Genomic DNA, 20215 nt, shown 5'->3' with positions numbered 1-20215 from the left:
CCGACCTATTCCTTCACATAAAATATTTGTCTTCAGAAAATGGAAGTTTTAGTAACTCTAAAATAGATTTTGGAATATCCCAGGAGGCCGGCAGGGCGGAAATCTGGGGCAGTTGCTAGAAATCACAAGGATGGTTGAAATATAGTGAGATAGGCTGCTTCATTTACTGTTGGTAGGAAGGTACATTGTGTGATCATTCCCAAAAGCAAATGCAAGTTAAAAGCCCTCAAAAGGTTCATTAAGTTTGGTCCAGTTATTCCACTTCCAACAGCTTATCTTCAGTAAAGGATCAAAAGTTCACATAATTATTAATTTGGTAATGATGAAGAAAGAATAATAATATTTTTAGTAACACTCAAAACTACTTTTATTGAGTGTTTACTGTTTATTGAGTGTAGACTGGAGTGTGGAAAGTATTTGGCATGTCTTATCCAATTTAGTCTTTGCAGCAAGACTCTAAGCTAAGTATTATTTCTATACTAACATTAACAGTGGGGGAAAAGGAGACTTAGGAAGGTTAAATGTCAGATTTAAATGATCACAGCAGAGAAGCTAAAGGGGTAGGTTGTCTCAACTAGGTTTGGAGTTCTTGTACAGTGCACAAACTACACACTGGTACCTGGAAGCCATGGTCTGACCCTAGTGGCCACCTCCTTCATCTCTGTAGTCAAACTGCTTTTGCAAGAATATGGTTTTTTCACAACCATGTTTATTCAAGAGCTCTTCCGCATTGCCCTGGCTAGATACTGCTTTCAGTCCCTCAGAATCAATTGAGGTCTGTATGACAGGAGGTACTGGGAGAAGCAGAGGACTAGGATAAGAGACATCAATGTATTATCTCTTAGACACATGGTACTAACAGATTTCCTGGTCCCCTGTGTTTGATTGAACTCCTGAACAGAGGTTGAGCCTCTGATTTCTTGTCTGTAAAATGTGGCTACTGAGACCTTATCTTGTAGGTTTGTTGCTACGATAAAATTAGATCAAGTTCTACATTGAAGGTATTACTGTATGAGATGTTTTGGTCCTTTGTAATTTCTGGAATTACATCGCACATTTATCAAAGCTAGTGATAACTCAGGGTAGTTTTGCAGTTGTTTAAGACTGAAGATCAGCTTAAGGCCTGCAAATACTTTTTATACTTTTTAGCATTGAACACGATAACAAGAAAGAAAAGTATGAAAGAAAAGTATCTTTCATAAATGATCTTTTCTTGAGCTGAAGTAAATTGGAAGAGGAGATTGAGTATCTAGACTAGAAGTTCAAAAGGTGATGGGCTATTGTGAACCATGGATGGCTTCATAAACATTTGACTATTGCCTGAAATAACAGCTCAATACCAGTCAAACAAATCAAGATTAAAATTATTATAATCTGAAGATACCATATTTTAAAAAAGATAAACAAATTTAGAACTGTATTCAGAATATTAACTGAGGGTACATTTTGAATTTTAGCTGCATTAGTAAGCATATCAAGAAGTTATCCCATTTAGAACTGTGAAGGAGTTGAGCATTTTTAAAAAAAAAAATTCAGTCCAAGATGGTTTTTCCATTCTGTGATTTTGCAGATGGTTAAAGAAATTAATAGTTACTTCATATATATATATATATTCATAATATGTATTTCATATATATTCATTATATATATTCATAATATATATTTCATATATATTCATTATATATATTCATAATATATATTTCATATATATTCATTATATATGTATTCATAATATATATTTCATATATATTCATTATATATATATATATGTATATAGTGAGAGACTCAATTCAATAAATGCCTTTTAAATGTCTAGCATGAGTTATATTCTTTGTTAGGTACCAGAAATTAAAAGTAGAAAAAAAAGACAAACTCTCTGCCTTCAGGGATACTATAGTTTATAAGAGAAAATGGACATTAAACATTTTATTGCAAATGATACAAATGTGGAAAGGGCTATATTTTGCCTGTTATAAGGTTTGGTGTTTCCCCTCCAAGTGGCCATAGGGAAGACTTTATACAATTGAGAATATTGATTCTTTATTGAGATATAATTGACATTAACATTGTATAAATCTAAGGTGTACAACATGATTTTATAAATGTATATATTGCAAAATGAATACCACAGTAAGGTTAGTTAACACACCCATAACCTCACATATGTGAATGTAGGGAGAACTTTTTACTCTCTTAGCAACTTCAAGTATAAAGTACAGTATTGTTAACTATAGTCATTATATTTCATATCCCCAGAACTTATTCATGTTATAACTAGAAATTCTTACCCTTTGGCTACATTTACCCATTTCCCACACCCCAACCCTCCTCATGGCAGCAACCAATTGGTCCTCTGTTTCTTTGAGTTTGGTGTTTTCAAATTCCACATTTTAGTGAGATGTTATTTGCCATCCTCTGTCTGATTTGTTTCACTTGGCATAATAACCTCTAGTTTCATCCATGTAGCTTCAAATGGCAGGATTCCCTTCTTTGTACTTCCAAATAATGTTCTAATGGACACCCCCCCCCACACACACAAACACCCCACAGTTTTGTATCCATTCATCTGTCAGTGGACACAGGTTGTTTCCATGTCTTGGCTATTGTGAATGATGCTTCAATGAACATAGGGGTGCAAATATCTCTGAGATAGTAATTTCATTTCCTTCAGAAAAATGCCCAGAAGTGGGATTGCTGGATTGTATGGTAGCTCTATTTTTAATCTTTTGAGGACACTGCATATTGTTTTCCATAGTGGCTGCACCAATTTACAAAGAATTCTTGTCATGGTTCTCAAATTTCAAAACAAATGTTTAACTCTGTCTGCTCACGTGGTACCTAAAATTTGGGCTAATAGGTGATGGGTATTAAGGAAAGCGCTTGCAACGGGCACTGGATGTTGTATACAAGTGATGAATCACTGAATTCTACACCTGACACTAATATTACACTGTATCTTAACTAACTGGAATTAAAATAAAAAATGTGGAACTAAATGTGTGCACACATACACATACACGCGAATAAAATAAAACTTACGGATACTTCCTTAAGTAACAATTGAAAAACATATCCTTGTGTTGTATAAGACATTTCGACATTAGAAATTATATCTATTATAGATGATCTTGGGATCATTCTATTTACTTAGCCTTTTGGGTATCCTAATTATATCATTACATGAAATTAGATAAATAGAATATTATACACATGGACTTTATTTGCAGAGGCGTCAATTCACTTATTTGTGCTTCAACATAATGGCATTGGCATTATCAATACACATGTATAGTTTGGATATACATTACTTTTTTATACATTGTGACCAAGATGCATACTCAGGTTGAGCTTCTGTTTCAGAATACCGACAGTAGAAAATATTTTTTAATAAATGTTATATTAACTTCTATAGGATAAAAATGTGCATAATTTATTACATTTCCTCCTTTTTATCCTCAGCTGCCAAGGGTCTCCAACATAAAATTCAAATGTATGATAATATTTCTTCAGTCTTTCCTAGTGATTGAACTATTTGCATTGCTTTTTAATTCATGGCTTAATTTGCTGTTCTTATTCTAATGAGAATTGTCTTATTGAATACGTTTTTTTTTTTTTTTAATTTTTTTTTCAACGTTTATTTATTTTGGGGACAGAGAGAGACAGAGCATGAACGGGGGAGGGGCAGAGAGAGAGGGAGACACAGAATCGGAAACAGGCTCCAGGCTCTGAGCCATCAGCCCAGAGCCTGACGCGGGGCTCGAACTCACGGACCGCGAGATCGTGACCTGGCTGAAGTCGGACGCTTAACCGACTGCGCCACCCAGGCGCCCCTGAATACGCTTTTTATTGCATATCATCTCTAAACTATTTTTTATTGAGAAAAATAAAATCAGTGAAATACTTGCAGTTATCTCAGACCCTTCATTTTGCCATATAATGATGTTTAGTTTGGTTGTTAACATCTGTCTCAGCGTTTGGAACATTGTAACCCACCGTGTGGTTTCACATGGTGAACTTCAAGGCATCTTAACATCCAATTTATAACCTCTCATTGTGGAAATAAGGAAATTCACAGCTAAGCAGCTCAAACAGAGGTATAGCCAGAGACAAAAGTAATTCCTAAAATGGTACTTTCTCTTTCAATGAGAGAAAAGGGAAGTGCCACTGATTTATTAGTAATTGATTTAAAATGACCCAGGGTCGGTTCTGTTGAAGCGGTACATTTCACAAGTAGAAAAGATGAAAGAAATCCTCGCAGGTTAGGATTTATAGCTCGGCTTTTGTAATTCAAAGAAAAAGCATCACAAACTGAGTGGCCAGCTGTTTTGTAACTCACGTGGCAATCAATAACTCAGGTAAATATTAACTCAGAGTAAATCCAGTGTCCTGGTACCTTCGTGTCTGCAGGTCTGAAGAGGCCAATCTTCTTCTAAAGAAGACAAGATCTGTGTTTATCGGTGCTCTTAATAAAGTGAAAGCAGCCACCTGAATGGCCTGGTGCACTCCCAGTGGAATGTCATCTGTGTCCCCTCCTGTTGTGAGCAGACCCCTGGGTTGACCCTGTCCTGCCCCTGAGATCTCTGGGACCCCCAGGCACTTCGGATCAACTTCCAAATCTTTTGAAATACAAATCTCCAACCCTGGAGAGTGTCACGCAGTGTATTTCTTGATTGGATGTCACTAGTGTGGCAATTTACAGGAAGTGACACGGATTGATATTTTATCATTCGATAAAATAAAATCTCAAAGATGAGGGTAAAACATGAATGGATTCAACTGGCTTCTTAAAACACACCCTAAATCTCTTTCTTTTGATATTCTTAAAACAAAATGACAACCGCAAAGCTTTTCTGTAGTTACTGCATAAACAGAGTCAGATACACTGCTATTATTTTCATAATTCAAATTTCGTTCTTTCTGCCACTGTCTCTCATTCATGGTAACCAGCAGCTACCCGCTCTGCCAGGGCAGGTTTCAGGATAGAGAATCAGCTATCTTTTGAATGAATCAAGAATTTGCCAAAATGCCAAGCAGAAACACCAAACACAAAGAGGATTTGCTGAAATATTTCCTTGAGATTGGTGTTTCAAGTAAAACTCTTCACACAGTTAAAACTGGAAGCTTATTATTACTCTGATTGCTCACTTGCTATGTGATGCAATTTGTATTTCCTCCTCCTCATTTTTTTCTTCTTCTATGTTTTCTTTCCTATGGATCATCTCCATTTGTATAGGAGTAAATTCTGCTATTCAAAGAGGTTAAGGTTTTTGCTAAAATCAACTTTGCTTCTAGTAATAAGTTTCCTTTATTAAGGCTCTTTTCATTGAATGAAACTCAGAGCAGTTAGAGGATTACCTAAGATCCAAGTCTATCTTGTCATTATAAAGCAAAAGACCTTCCACTTCTTTGGACACACCTATAGCTTTTTCTTGGCACTTGTACTCAGTTACGTGATGGCAAGTTCCAGATTTCTCAAAACAACCCCCAAGTTCCCTCCCTACTCACCCTGCTCTTCAGTCTGGGAAATATCCTGGTATGGATTTCAGAAGTACTGCCTGATTTCTTAAGTCCTAGATGTTTGGTAGCCAAGGAATGTGTTACTATTTCTAAAGTAAATAACTGAGCCATCCAAAAAAAAAAAAAAAAAAAAAAAAAAAAAAAAAAAGAACAAAACTCTGAAAGAATTAGAGCGATGTAGTACTTGTTTTCATTCCATTTCCATACTGGCTCTTTATCCTTTAAGGCCTCTTCTCCCCTAAAGGACAAAATGAGGATTTTTTTTAAACAATCATGATTATTTTTTTCTTTTTCCAACTTCCTTGAAGGATAATTTACATACCACAAAATTCACACCGTGGGAGAACAGAATGCAATGATTTTTTTAATAAATTGGAAGAGTGCAAATCCATCAGCGCAACCCACTTTTAGAACATTTCCAGCATCTTCCAAAATTCCTTAGAGGTTATTTGTCATCAGCTAACTGCATGCACCAGGGGGCTGAGAGACAAAAGAAGGTGCTTCTGGTAAGTCAGTCAGTGCCATTTTGAGGGCTGTATAATGGCCGGATAAATGGTTGGATGCTGGGTTTATAATAAACTTGGGACAATGGAAGGTATGACGATGGAGAATTATTTTGAATTCATAATAAGTAATTATGCAGACTGAAACTCCATGGGACACACAGAAGATGATGAAAGCGGATATTTACCTAGCGCTGCTGCTAGACCAGGTACTGTTCCAAGCACTCTCGATAGATTTACATATGTAATGGATACGACAGCCCTATGAGAAGGTACTGCTTCACCGCTACCGTTCCCGTTTCTCAGGTAAGGAAACCAAGGCCCATGCGGATAAAGAAAATAAACACATAAGGGATGGAACTTGGATTCAAACCTAGCAAGACTCGCTCTAAAATCCACGTGGTCGCTGACCAGTCTGTTCTACTCGTCGGCGTAAGGTCAGTCATAAAATCCCGACTAAGCAAAAGGAAAACATGGCGTAAGTTGGAGCCACCTGATTTGCAATAGTTGAGGTCCTGGGGCCCAGAAGCAGCAGGCCAGGAAAGAGGTGTCCCTGTGCGGTGCCGAGGCTATCTCAACCGGGCTGCACTGCCGGTAACACAACCAGACGTGTTGGTGTCAAGATAAGTGTTTTGGTGGAGTGAGAGGGAAGCAGGAAATGGGCGGGAACCAGCCAAGCACACTTGCAAAGGCTGGGTCTTGGAACGAGTCTTCTCTGGCATGAGCCCGTGTGGCTCCATTTCTGCACACAAAGCAGTATCCGCTAACGACTTTGTGCCCACGTGCGGCTCGATACTTTTCTCTTCCCCTTTTTGTCTTGATCTGCTCAATGAATAGTTTTGGTTTCTTGGGCTCCCCCTCCCTATCCGAGCCCACCCTGTACTCTTTTTCCAGATGTGGGCCCCAACCACTTTTGGTCTCTAAACAGATTTCAGACTAATTTGTTTAATGGCTATGTGTTCCCCATTTTGCTGATACTGGAGGATTTTAGAAGTCTAAGGAGACTTCTGTGGAAGCTGCTCCATGGTAACTCGAGTTCCAAGTTTGTGAATATATGTCCTGGCAGCTTCGCAGATCCAAGTACTTCCTGGAGCCCAGGGCCAAAATGGGAAATGCAGCTGGGGCAGATGTTTTGGACTGAGAGTTGCCTTCTTGGTTTTAAAAGCTGAGAGATTCAGATCGTTTAAGGGTCTCGGCAAAGCTAAGCCAGGTGAAACAATGGGAGCCGCACCAATAAATGCATTTCCATGTACTCACTGCTCTGGGCTGTTAGGATTATTTTAGCAGCAGCTTGTGAAATGGCCAGCATGTCTGATACCTGGTAAGGGTATCACTGAAGATACAGTGTTATAGACAACAACAAATGTACATTCAAATTATTATCCCTTTGGGATGATATGCAGGATTGGAAGATCTAGCTAAGGGGAACAGATTTACCCATAATTAACGGTCTAAAGACACCACGGAAAAGGTGTGCTTTTCAAGAACACACGGGAAAGAGTATCCATTCCAATAGCGTTTCTTTCCAAAGAAGTAATTGTTATTTCTTGTCAATTTTCCTGAACCAAACCACACCTTCATTAAATGCTGTGTTTCCGAGACCCCATATAGAAGAAAAAAGATTAGACTCTTGCCCATTTAACATCCATACAGTTCTCTTTTCGGCACGTTGCTTAATTTTAGCTCTTATTTTCCAACATGAAATATATTTTATCATTTCTGAAAAACAAAGGGTATAGAAAGAGTTTCCCAGGTTTTGTTTTTTTCTTAGCTTTCTAGCCACAGCCGCAAAGTTTCCTTAATTCTTATTTGAATAATTGCACCGTCCCATGCAAGAGTATGTGCATCAATAACCAGTTTAAAATTATGGCCCTGAAGAAAGCATGCTTAAAAATATATATAATAAGACACACAAAGTAGCCAGTTAAACTAATGTTTATTGAGTATCTTCAGTATGTGCAGTTACAAATCTGTCTAGACTGGGAGCTAGACTAGATCCAGTCTCGGGTTCTCATTCTTTTTCTAGTGGCAAGTTATATGACTTCCAGGGCTTTGGTCGCTTCATCTGCGAAGTTAATTTCGTTTATTAGGATGCATCTAGATTTAAGAAGAAACATCTCTGGCTAATGTAAGCAGAAAAGAAATGCATTAAAGGGTTCAGGTTAAAGGTGGCTCATAGATCCTTCGGGATGACCACAGACCTGGTCTTGGGAGTTAAGGAAGAAGAAACAACATTGGTAATGCTGGGAAGGACAGATTGGGGGACTGGCCCTTTGAAGACCGCATTCCCCCATCTTTGGGCCTGGGACTTTCCTACCTTGTACCACTGAACCAATCAGAGCTCACTGCTAAAATTACTATCATCGCTCCTCTGGACACTGAGTGTAACTATTACAACAGCCACCAAACTTGTCTGCAAGGATACAGAGCAACTTCTGCTTCCTGCATTCCTGGTCTGGATGAAGAATGTCTGACTAACAAGACCTAGTTGCCATGCCTATACCTCAACTGCTGTGGGGTGGGGGCAAGAAAGACTCAACACAGAGATCGTACTTTGCTCCCTTCAAAAGATGATAAATGCCCCCAAATTTAAAAAGAGGGTTGCAGTAGTGCATAGACAAAAATGGATACCAAAAGAAGCATTCTAAATTCTAGCAGCTTTGAGAATACTCATTATAATTTGGGGAATGATGTTCCTGAAAAAGTCCTGATGATTCCCTGTCGATGATTGCCTGTCGTCCTGTGTTTCTTAACAGTACCTTACTTCACTCTCATTTATGTCCTGGTTTATAAAATAAATTATAGAGTGAACCTACTTACAATGGATAACATCATTTCACATACTAGATGCATATACTTGCCATTCATTACTATGTTTGTATAGAATTTTATCTCAGATTGAGTTTGTCTATAACAGATTATATTATCCTGGCAATATCCCATGGTATAGCCTGGGCAGGTCTTAACAGCTCATTTTTATAAGGAAAAAAAAATTGTTACTTGGCAAGTGTATGTCAGTGCTCATCTCTGCATAGCAGACAGGACACTAGAGCCTGTACCTTCTGATTGTTCCAACCAATGGTGCCAAACATGCCATCTTCACAGTTATTAATGCAGAACATCACCTTTAATTCATGAGGGCGTCCTAAGAAAGACAGAGTGAAAATGGCTGGAAAAGCAGAAGGAGGAGTTGTCATATTCTGTGCTCTGAGCCAGAGTTTCTTTTTTTTTTTTTTTTTTTTTTTTTTTTTTTTTTTGTGGGGAAGGGGGAGGGTGAAGATGTCTGTCCATGCTTGGGTGTGGTGAATGGACTCCTTCAGTTGTCCAGGCTGGTTGGGACCTGTGCTGTTAGCCTCAAGCAGAAAAACTGCCCACTTTTTTCTATGGGATTCTATGCCCTGATTTGAAAATTCTTAGGAGGTACTGTTCTGAGCAACTGAGATACTCTACTCCACTTGAAAGATATTTCTCACCTGTTTATTCATTCAACACCTATTTATTAAGCGTTCTGATGTTCCCGATATGGTGGCAGATATGACAACTAAAAGGATGAAAAGACTCAGCTCCTGCCTCTGGCTGGTTTGTTGTCTGTCCACTGGGTGAGGCAAGCAAGCATAGGGCAGACTCAGATCAATAAGTACGATCACAGGGTAGGTGCAGGGTCTGTAGGAGTACTTAGAGGGGCTCTTAGTCAGGTATGGCTACAAGCAGTACATGGGAGGCTTTTCAGAGAAGACGATTTTTAATCCTAAATTTGTGGGAGGAGTTTTCCAGGCAAAGGGACAGCAAGTGAAGAGGAGAGTGCATTCTGTATAGAATGAGCAACTTTGCAAAGGCCGGGCACCCCTGGAGGCATCCTTCTTTATAAGACTTGCAGAACCTTCAACACAGCAGAAGAACAGGTTTAAGGTGGGTAGGACTCAGACCAGGCCAGGAAGGGCCAGATCGTGCATGGCCTTTTGGACCACGAATGGTCTTCCATGCTAAAGCCACAATTTCTAACCCTATAGTAATATGCAGAAAAATAGAATTGTTAGGAGCACCTGAGTGGCTTAGTTGGTTAAGCTTCTTACTCTTGATTTTGGCTCACAAACTGTGAGGTCAAGCCCTGCATCAGGCTCCATGCTGACAGTACAGAGCCTGCTTGGGATTCACTCTCCCCCCGCTCTCTATCCTTCCCCAGCTCATGCTCACTCTTTCTCTCTCTCTCTCTCTCTCTCTCTCTCTCTCTCTCTCAAGATAAATAAATAAATCTTTAAAAAAAGAAAAATAGAATTTTTCTATTCTGTTTTTAGTAACATTGATGATAATTGTCTGTTGACTCAAATAGCTCCAATGAGGATACAAATCATATCTATTAAGCATTGGCTCTGTGGTAACCAAGGCCCTAAGTACTTGATAGATAGTCAATCACTGAACCCTCCAACAACCATGTGCAACCCATAATGCAAGTGAGGAAATTAAGACATAGACATCTTGCCATAGGTTATGTAGAGCTAGGATTTGAAGCCATGTAGCCTACTTTCCAAATCTTTGCTCTTAGAGACAACATTACACCTTGGTTACAAAATTACATTGAAGACATCTCCATAATGAGAATTTGTTTATGAGTTCATGTGAATGTTATTTTAAATTATTTAGAATCACAGCAGTGGAGAAACATTACTCACACTTCAGAGTCATCAGATTTGCTATTATTACAATAAACTCATCTGATTAGAAAGCATATGTCCTTGTCCCTAAAAGGATTATTTCCCTTAAAGCACCTAAACACTATGAGCTTTAGTTTTTCATCTAAAAAACCAGAGACAATAATATATTGTTGTCAAATGAGACAATTTGGAGGCAAGTAACAGGGACATAGATTAGAATGTGACACCACATAGTAAAGACATTTGCAACAATCTGATGAGGTAAGAAGATGGGACTTCTCCTGAGGTTTGTTTCTAAAACAATGGAGAATATGTTACCTTCTCAACCATTGTACCATTTAGTTTCAAGTTCATTTATTCATTTTTTTTAAATTTATTTAATAAACTTGCTTTGAGCTAGCTACTTTGTGTCTGTCTCTGTCCTGAGTATTACAGACACAATGTTGAACATGGACCGCTTTCTCAGAGGTCTTTCAGTCTTGCAGAAGAGTCAAACACAGTTGTACTTATGAATTAAAATGAAATATGCCAGATATGTTCATAGTGCCATGTATGAGTTAAGGGGGGGCCTACATAAGGGAACCTAGGTAACCTAACCCAATCCAACCTAGAACTTCCAGGGAAGAATTCACAGTAAAGGTAAAGCCTCCAGATATTGCCAGAATAAGTATCAGGAAAATGTTAGTTAAAGCAGGATAGAATTGATTACTAGAAAACGAAGATGTAGTCTTTTCCCTCTGCTATAACACTCCATTTACCAGGAAAATTCAGAGAGCCAATTCTATTTGTTATGTATATATTTTTCTCCCACTGGCCATGTTCTCCAGATCCATTCTCACAATATCAAAAAGCTTGATCAGGTTTCGTCTGGAATCGCAGAAGACCCTGTGTACTTTCTATAAGGCTGTCTTTCTGCTGATCATTATCCCAAGTATATGGCTCTTCATTGGTTCCCAAAAGTCAATGCAAAGACATTCAGGACCATGGATGCATATGCAGAGTCCAACACAAACGCTCTCTGAATTTCCCAAAATCATCCTTTGAAAGCCATTGCTGGACACATGTTGGAATAGATGACTTTTCATAAGCTAGCATTTTCCCATTCAAATGTTCCTCCAGAGGGTTTATAGCCCAATGAGGGCTCCTAAGACAGCACATGTGTTTGGTTTATTATCAAAAAACCACTATCTTAGAAACACATGCAAACAATTAGAAAAGAGACTGTAATAATATCTTCTCATACAGAGGGTTGTAGAGGTCCTGGCATTGTATAGTATTTCCAAGAATGATATTATGGTCATAAAAATGAACAGTTATCTATAAATGGGCCATTTTACATTGAGAAGAGATATTTTGAGTAAGTTCCCATTTCGCTATTTCCACTCTGTAGCTCATTATTTCTCAAGTTCCAATTGCTTTCTGACACCTTGAATTCTTTGGGAAGATTCTTTGTGGTTCTCCAAAACTGCCAAGCGAATTCAGTCTCCACACTTGATTAATGCTTGGAATTCCAATTGCCCTTCTTAAGTTCATTTCCTTTCTTTGAGGCCCAATTCTCTTCTTCGTTCCATCATGAGGCTTTATCTCTGTTCCTTGTGACTTGGTTTTATGATGATATCCCTGGTTTATGGGTTCCTTTATGGAGAAGGCTTTGTGCTCTTCATCCATCAGCATAGGTGAAGCTGGGTTTTGGAAACCGACAGACCCCAAATCCCAGAAGTTACAAATAAAAAAAGGCCTTTTGTTCCAGTGCTGCTCTGCAGATTAGCTGGGGATTCTCTGGGCCTCTGGCTGATGGTGAAGCCACTAGCTGGAACCTTGCTGGTTGCACAGGCCAAGAGAAAGAGAGCTCTGGAGAGTCCTGCACCAGCACTCATAAGCTTTATTCAGAAGAGTCATGTGTCTTCGTGCTTGCAGCTGATTGGCTACTACTAGACCCATGATCCCCTCCAACCACAAAGAAACAAGGAAGTGCAACTCTACCATGCGCCCAGAAGGTGAAGAGCAATAAATATTTGGTAAACTGCACTAATGACAACCACAGAGCCCATCAGACTTAGATTCGATTGGGGGCTTTGCCACTCACTGATGGTATATCTTAGTCTGGCGAGTGGCTTAGTTACTAAGCTGTTCCATGTCTCAGCTTCCTTTTCTGCAGAAGAGGAGAATCTTTTGTTCCCCAATGGCTTCTGGTAAGCAGCCGTTGACTACAAAACTCATCTCGTTTGCTGTTATCCTTCGGTCTAAAGAGTAACATGAGATTATCTTATTTTCCCTTTGAAAATATAAGCTTGCTCTCTTGAATTAAGCTCCTCTAACATTAAATGAAATTAGGTGGAAATAGTTTACTGTCCAAATTGTCAACAGAAGTGGAAAATGAAACCTCACTCTATCATCTTTGTTCATTAAGGGAAGAAAGAAAAATTAGAAGGGGCATGGGTTGAATATTCAGGGATATCAGGAACTCATCTTTTTGTCTCAGAAAAAAAATTGTCTCACAGATATCTCCTAAAATGTCCCTTGCAATTCAACTTTTTGAAAGAGTATTTTATTTAGTTCATTATTCTCAATGAAGTATTTGTGTATGAGTCAGTGAATGGTGTTGGGTACTATGGATATGGTAATCATGTTCCAGTCTCTGTTTGGTCATTTCTAATCGACACCTTAGTTGAGTCTGTTGCTAAAGAACAGATTTATGCACTGTTTGTTTCAGATCGATGAGCATTACAAGCAATCAGGGTGAAGACCTACAAAGCCCAGTGTTTTTCTTCCTTAGGCATAAAACAGTCAGTCAGCTTCAAGTCAGAACAGGGTAAATTATTCATTTTAATATTGTTGATTTAGGCCCACCTAAAGATATGGCCTTGCCGACCTACAATAAAACTGGCATGATTAAATATTTCTCTTATCCGAATTTTTTCTGTAGTTATTCAGGCTTTTGTGTGCCACAAGCTCAATAATTTTGTATGCATCAAAAGAACAGGCTGGGTCATAAATAGCCGTCATTAGTTGAAGCTGCTTTCACACTTAGTTTGCAATTTCCCATCTCCATAATTTAGACAATGTGTACTCTGTAACCAGATGTGAAATTTTATTATATTTCATGGGACTACTTAATATTGAGCTTTAATTTTAAATATATTATGGTGCTCTCTGGACTAACACTTGTCTAGCCATCTCCGAGCTGCATATTAAACTATTTTCAACTGCAGGTGAGATTAGTGCACTCTGAAATTAGTGTATACTGGATCATGTCCAATTAATCGTATTCTTTAGACCAAGAAGATTTTGACCTGGTTATTTATTACACTGTTGACCCAATTTGGACAACGAGGCAAGGGTATTATGCAATTTTTTCTTCCCCACTTGTAGTCAGAATTGAATTAATGGTCCTCAATGAAAGGGACCATCATGGTGCTGTAGAAAATTCAAAATTGGGAGAAGTTATGGGATCAGTCTTTAATTCTCAGCTTGATTTCCTCATGGTCCCTTTATGTATGCTTCATAAGCTATTCACAGCTCCCTTTTGTTTCCCAAACTCCTCAGGCCATTATGTCTTTGCTGTGCTGTTTCCTCTGCTAAGAATGGCACTCTTCATATTCTCTTCTAACTAAATAAGTCATCAAAGTTGCAGAACTGAACTCCAGCAATACCCCTTCCAGAAAGCCCTTCCCAGAACCTGCAATGTCCCAAGTCCATGTTCTAATAGATAGCTCAGTAGACAGCACCTATCAACAATTTTTCAGTTTCGACTCTAATGCTAGATTTTAAGAGACAATGTGTCTTTGAATTATTCAACTCTACAGCCAGAGTTGGACTTAATAAACATTTGTTGAACTTATGAATATTTGTTGAATTAATAGCTGAATATCATAGAATCATGACTTTATTTAAGCACTGTATTTACAGGAAATATTACTTGCAAGCACACATGGAATATTTCCTATATGCTAGGCAGTTTCCTTTGCAGTATATGTTGCAACTCATTTAAAGTGTGTAAAATTCCTATGAAATAGATACTGTTACTACCCCATTTCACAGGTGAGGAAACTGAGGAACTGAAAGGAGAAATAACTTGCCCAATGTCACATAGCCAGTAAGTGGTGGGTCCAGCACGCACAGCCAGTCTAGCTCCAGGGCTAGTAAATAAAACCACAACCTGGTTACTTCTCATATTGTACATTTCTTTTTTTCTTTTCTTTTTTTAATGTTTATTCATTTATTTTGAGAGAGACAGAGAGCATGCAAATGGGGGAGGGGCAGAGAGAGGGAGAGAGAGAAATGCAAGCAGGCTCTGCACCATCAGCATGGAGCAACTCAGGGCTTGAACCCACAAATCTCAAGATCCTGAACTGAGCCGAAATCAAGAGTCAGACACTCAACCAACTGAGCCATCCAGGTGCCCCCATACTGTACATTTCTAATGGTCAATGAAAAAACAAACTGAAAACAAAGTTCTTCCTACATTACTTGCTTATTCCTAATGGCTGCTCTTTTCAGCTCATGTAGAAAATAAAGCAGTAACATGTTTCTGTATTTATTGTAGCTTTAGTAATTTCAGCTTGTAAATTTGCTTTGAAAGCCCTAGTGTTTAAATATTAATCAAAGCTTTGGAACCTTCCAAGCAAGTGCTGTCAGAGAAAGATCAACATTAGTTAGATTTTTACTTGCTGACAAGTTAAAAATAAGCTTAGAGTAGCTTTCCTACCTCCTGGAAAGATGTTGGCTTCTAAGCCCATTGTGAGAAATTTCAAAAGAAAATTTGGGCATTCAACTTTAAAGCCAATATATAAAAATCATGATTGTTTTCAAGTACAAGCAATTTCCCCCATGTTTAGATAAATGTACTTAATGGATACAACTCAGTACATCTCTAGAGTGATTTTCCTAGTAATATCCTTTTATCTCCTGCTTTTGAGATTCCCAATACGTTACGAAATTTATGACCAAAAAGCTTTATCAAATTGTGGAAAATTAAAATTTTTCACATTTGTTAAAGAAATACCTTTAAACACACAAATACACAGTGATGATACACTTGTGCTTTTCCCCCAGATAATAACAAGACTTATAAACATGTTATTCCCATAAACAGCACTTATCTCATGTTATTCTGTAGCTCACTTTACTGGTTACAACATTTAGAGTATGTCATTTGACTTACTTATACTGTCTTTTATTCTTTTTCTTATCTGTAAAGCAAGTAATAATATGAATTGCTTCATGAAATTAACATGCATAGAACAGTGTCCAATAAGAGAAAAAGTTTAATAGATTCTTCTATTGTTATTATTGGCTTCAGGCAAAGTGGTTTTATAAATGGACAAGCATTGGAAGAATGACAAACATCTTCGAATATGTCAGATTATCTTTTGTGATTATAGATATGTATTAGTCTGCCTGGGCTGCCATAACAGAATAGTAGAAGGTGACTTAAACAACAGAAATGTATTTTCTCACAGTTCAGGAGGCTGGAAGTCCAAGATCAATCAAGATGCTATCAGCGCTGATTTCTGGTGTGACTTCTTTTCCTGGTTTGCAGATGGCTACCTTTTTGCTGTGTCCTCACATGGTCTTTCCCCTGTGTGGACATACTCCTGGTGTTCCTGTTCTTATAAGGACATCAGATCCATGGGACTGGGACCCCATGGGTCCCAATAACTTAACTTTAATTACCTCCTTAAAGTCCTTATCTTTACATACAGTGACATTACAGGGTTAGAACTTCAATATATTAATTTGGGGGGAGATACAGTTCAATTCATAAAAGGTAGAACAGCATTTGGAGATAATAATACAAGTTTAAGAAGTCTAGGCCTGAAACCCTTTATATGAGGCCTTGGCTAAATTACCCTCTGCTCACCCCACAGGAGCTTTTTAAGAGGTCATCACCTTGCCATTTAAAAAAAAATTATTTGAGAGAAAGAGATAGAGAGAGAGAAAGGGGGGGGGATGGGGTAGAGGGAGAAAGAGAGAATCTTAAGCAAACTCCTTTAGCACGGAGCCTGTGGGGCTTAATGTCACTACCCTGAGATCATGATCTGAGCCGAATGAAGAGTGGAACACTTAACTGAATGAGCCACCCAGGCATCCCTCATTGACATTTTAAAAAATTATTTCACCTCCACTTCAGAGTGCCACTCATTAATATGCCTTCCTGTAGCCAGCACTGCGTCAACCAGAAGCTTCCATGGTATTTTCTGTAGATTTTCTTTTATTATCTTATTTTATCTTATCTTCTGCAGGGTGGTGGGGAGCTCCATTAATACTTAACACCAGAAACTGAAGGGAATGGAGAACAGTGGGACATTTGTCTGGGAGCCATCAGCATCAAGCATGTTAAGAATGCTGTTGGAATGGTTTTGCCATCACTGGAATGGTTGTAGGGCCACATATCAGTTCTTCATTTGGGTAAGTGTGAAACAACTAAGGTTTCAAAAATAACAGAATGATATAATAGGCTCTCCTTCTAAAAAATTTAATCTCATCCACAATTATAATAAATAAGATTTGTGTAATGAAGGCATTTATAATTGAGAATGAAGAGTCGCTGATCGAAAAGCAGTGTTGACTAATTTCACATTGTGCAGAATAATCCATTTGTCAGTAAAAACCTAACTCCCATACTTACATTCCCATCATTCTGTTTATGATAACTTCCCAGAGTTTCTGTTTAGTTATGATGCCAATTTGTTATTTCATGTAATATTAACAACTCATCACATAAAATGAACAGTGAGCTACTCTTTCTGAAAGTCTGCAAGTAAATACTGAATTATGGCTAACACCCTATAGTAATTCACTTAAAAAAATTCCATTTCCCTTCTCAAGTCTGCCAATATTCAAAATAACTTCCATCATCTCCATGTGTTTGTGTAAACCTCACATGAAACTGTCATTTCATTTTCTTTAATATGGCTAGAGATTCTACTTAAAAACAAACAAACAAACAAACACTACTGTTTTTAGGTAGATAAGCAAAGTATTCTATTGGCCTTAATAGGATTTTACCACTAGTTCTGCAGGTAAGTTAGACTAAAGATTAATTATTTGTTATTTATAGAAAGTCCCTGATGGGTCACATTTTCATAAACACTGAAAAAGAACTCTATTGAAATAACATTTTTTTGGTCAATATTGTAAAAATAAAGATAGGCAAAATGAAACTATAGTTAATAGTGGACAAATGTTACTGCATAGAAATCTAATTACTACTACTTCAGTGCTTGAGCGTTATTATTAGTTGCTGGTTTTTAATAGAGCTTGTCGCCAGGCTTTTCACAACATAGGCCCTCTGTTCTTCCTTCCTTTCCCAAATTTGAAAGACCCAAGTAGGTAGCAGAGAAGTAGCTCCAGAAAGACCATCAGCCAGCACATTTCTGGCAGCTGGATTTTCTGGCTGAGCCCTGGGGAGACTGAGCCTACATTTATCTCCAAGAAAAGATGAGTAGGGCCATGGGGAAGGAATTGGGTATAAGAAAATTCAAGCAAGCCCTAGCATGAATCTGGGCAAATGCAGTTTGGTCTCTCACTGTGGAGTTCTTTTGTTGTTCTCTTTCACTCACATTTAAATAATGACAATAAACCCAGAAGGAACTGTGAACTTCTTTGATTATTGGTAGTGTGTTTCCTGGTCTAGATGCCTTTCAGCACCTCTACGCATAATTGGGTCTTTGTTTCAGCTTCTGCCTTATAGTTTCCTTTTCCAAGAAATCACTCACCTTCCCAGCATTTGGAATCACTGTTTTATGACACAATGGATGGAAAATAATGGATATGCTTTATGATCCTTGAGGGGAAAATAAGAGAGGGAGAAATGACCATGAAGGAGGATTGTCTGGCTTTGGAAAGTCATCGCCAGTTGGCAATTGTTAGAGAATGACTCAGCTGTCTGGCTCTACCATTCAGACAGGTTTAGGTAAACTGGAGACGAATCAACACTGAGGCTTTTTCACATATAGGCGTGCCCGGATCAGCCAAGCAACATCAGTACACAGGAAGGGCAAAGATCTATGGCTGTGCCAGGCAAATCCTACCTTTTACCGTTTGAAATACCATGATTTTAAACGTCCCATGGAAACCTAGACTGTCCGATTATATTCAAGTATATAAGAATGAATAACTAAAATGCACTTCCTTTAACTCCGTATTTCTTAACACATTCATTATGTGTTTATTTATTACTAAGTGCCTGAAATGTGACAGGTGGGAAGTGAGGCATTTAATGATGATTTAAGAACATTTATATTCATTTGGGAGATGAGCAAGTAGAATTCTAGGAACGTTACGTGGCTTTCTTTTTGATGCTGGAGGTGATACTAATCTTAGTATCTGTTGTTATTTGACCTTTTTTTCTTCATTTTGACTGTAGATGATTCAGTAATATTCAAAAACATTGGTTTCCTTGCATGTTTTGGATACCATTCTTACACCTCTAGTGTCTGAGATTGAGAGTAACACATGCGGTGGATAATAAGAAAGAGGAATGGAAGCTGGTTGGATCCTGGACAACAACTCTGAGCCTTGAGCCAACCCTGGAAAAACCGATCTCCAGTTTCCTATCACACATGACAATTACATGTTCCTATTGCTTACTAAAATCAATAGTTTGGCATTTTCTTACTTGTAGCCAAAAGTTTCTAACTCCTAGAGTAAAATAGTAAAGATAGGATAATGATAAGAGAAGGCGACACAAACAAGTAAAAAAGGCTTCCAAAAATAAACCCAAGCATACCGAACGTATTCCAGTCGATGGGACCCAGGTGTGAGGAGCCTCCATCTTGGATTTATGCAATAAATTTATACCAACCATGCTAGGGAACTCATTATGAAATTGTTCACTTTATAGCATCGTGTCAGGTATAGGCACTGTAAAACAGAGTGGTAGAGTCTCCATGCGGAGGTGTTAACGGACTGCGGGTTCTGTTAATGAGAATGTATAACTCAAGTTGTGCCTAGGAGGGTGTCATGTGATCTGACTGCCTTGAGTTTCTACCTTGCTGCTAGGCAAGGAGTGTGCAAGACTAACTTCCACTGCATTCTCTGTACCAGGAACAGTTTGTAGACATCTGTTTCCAAGGATATCGGCGTCGACTCATAAATATTAGATTTGTCCCATAAAGAACTTTCAGAGGATACAAAATAAGATGTGACACCGTGTGTAAACCCATCGACTGCCACTAACAAAAGCTAAAATTTGTCAAGCGCTTACTATTATCCAAGCACTGTGCTAAGTGCTTTTTATGTATTATGCTATTAGAGCCTGACATCCTTGTGAGATAGGACTCTTATTATCTTGTGCGTGTATGTGTGTGGGACTTGCAGTGGTGAAATCACTGGCCTAACACCATGGAACTAGTAAGTAGAATTCAGCCAGGATTTAAGTATGGAAGGGGTGACTTCACCTTTAGGCTCTCCTGTCAATTATAACTAGTGTATCACTCATAAGCATTTTTATATCGCTCGTGCATCAAACCAAAAGTTTCTGTGCTGATTGGTAGTTGTATATTTTTGTGCAGTATTGCTAGAACTTGAAGATCTAGG

The sequence above is a fragment of the Leopardus geoffroyi genome, chromosome B3 (assembly GCF_018350155.1).
Source record: "Leopardus geoffroyi isolate Oge1 chromosome B3, O.geoffroyi_Oge1_pat1.0, whole genome shotgun sequence".
Lineage (NCBI taxonomy): Eukaryota > Metazoa > Chordata > Mammalia > Carnivora > Felidae > Leopardus > Leopardus geoffroyi.
The sequence above is the reverse complement of the archived record's forward strand: the minus strand, read 5'-3'. Positions refer to the sequence as shown.